At 39.9% G+C, this 1,861-nt stretch overlaps 1 pseudogene; it reads left to right on the forward strand.

Annotated features, from left to right (window-relative positions):
• Positions 1-479: 479 nt before the first annotated feature.
• LOC104656872 lies at positions 480-1,611 on the forward strand (annotated as a pseudogene).
• The last annotated feature ends 250 nt before the right edge of the window (positions 1,612-1,861 follow it).

The following is a 1,861-nucleotide window of genomic DNA, read 5'->3' on the forward strand; positions in this document are numbered from 1 at the left end:
AATATTTTCAACAAACGGTGCTTGCACAACTGGATATCTGCATTCAAGAGGATGAAGTTGTACACTTACCTCACACTATATACAAAAATGAACTCAAAATCAATCAAAGACCTAACTATAAGAGCAAAAACTATAAAAACTCTTAGAAGGAAACAGGTGTTCTTCATGACCTTGGATTAGGCAATGGTTTCTTAAATGTGACACCAATAGCAGAAGTAATATAAGAAAAAGAATAGGTAAATTAGACTTCATCAAAATTCAAATCTTTTGTGTTTGTAAGATACCATAAAGGAGGTAAAAAGGCAACCTACAGAATGGGAGAAAAATTTTGCTAGCAAAATATTTGATATTTTTACCTAGAATATATGAAGAATATTTATAACTCAATTATTTTAAAAAGACAGATAATATAATTTTTAAAAGTAGAAAGCATCTGAATAGATATTTCTCCAAAAAATATATACAAATGGATAGAACCCATGGACATGGTGAACCAGGTTATCAAGTGAAAGGCTGCAGTTGCCTGGGAGGCTGGAAAGCCTCTCTCCATAGAGGAGATAGAGGTGACACTCCCAAAGGCTCATGAAGTTCGAATCAAGATTGTTGCCGCTGTGGTTTGCCACACTGACACCTATATCCTGAGCAGAGCTGATCCTGAGGGTTGTTTTCCAGTGATCTCGGGACATGAAGGTGCTGGAATTGTGCAAAGTGTTGGTGAGGGAGTTACTAAGCTGAAGGCAGGTGACACTGTCATCTCACTTTATATCCCACAGTGTGGAGAATGCAAATTTTGTCTAAATCCTAAAACTAACCTTTTCCAGAAGATAAGAGTCACACAAGGGAAGGGATTAATGCCAGATGGTGCCAGCAGATTTACTTGCAAAGGAAAGACAATTTTGCATTACATGGGAATCAGAACATTTTCTGAATACACAGTTGTGGCTGATAATCTCTGTTGCTAAAATAGATCCTTTAGCACCTTTGGATAAAGTTGGTATCCTAGGTTGTGGCATTTCCACTGGTTATGGTCCTGCTGTGAACACTGCCAAGGTGGAGCCTGGCTCTGTTTGTGCTGTCTTTGGCCTGGGAGGAGTTGGATTGGGAGTTACCATGGGCTGCAAAGTGACTGGTGCATCGCAGATCATTGGTGTGGACATCAATAAGATAAATTTGCAAGGACCAAAGAGCTTGGAGCCACTGAATGTATTAGCCCTCAGGATTTTAGTAAACCAACCCAGGAAGTGCTCGTTGAGATGATGAGCACTGATGGAGGAGTGGACTATTCCTTTGAATGTACTCGTCATGTGAAGATCATTAGAGCAGCACTTGAGGCATGTCACCAGGGCATCAGTGTGGTGGTTGGAGTAGCTGCTTCAGGTGAAGAAATAGCCACCCATCCATTCCAGCTGGCAACAGGTCACACATGGAAAGGCATTGCCTTTGGAGGACGGAAGAGTATAGAAAGTGTCCCAAAGTTGGGCGTCTGAATATATGTCCAAAAAGATAAAAGCTGATGAATTTATGACTCGCAATCTCTCTTTTGATGAAATTAATAAAGCCTTAGAACTCATGCATTCTGGAAAGAGCATTCAAACTGTTGTCAAGATTTAATTCCAAAGAGAAAAATAATGTTCATTTTGTCATATCTGATGGGAGCCGCCTAACAGGCAGGGAGAAGCTTCTCCAAGCTCGCAGCCTCGCAGACCTTCAGCAGCTACTCCAGAGAATGGTGTGATGTGTGTGATTCATGAATTTCTGTAATCAAGGACAAGGATAATTTAATCATGAACCTGTTTTCTGGACCATCCTCCACATAAATAATTGCTAACTCATTAAGGAATATTTTAACATAATAAAAGTA

The sequence above is a fragment of the Rhinopithecus roxellana genome, chromosome 12 (genome assembly GCF_007565055.1).
Source record: "Rhinopithecus roxellana isolate Shanxi Qingling chromosome 12, ASM756505v1, whole genome shotgun sequence".
Lineage (NCBI taxonomy): Eukaryota > Metazoa > Chordata > Mammalia > Primates > Cercopithecidae > Rhinopithecus > Rhinopithecus roxellana.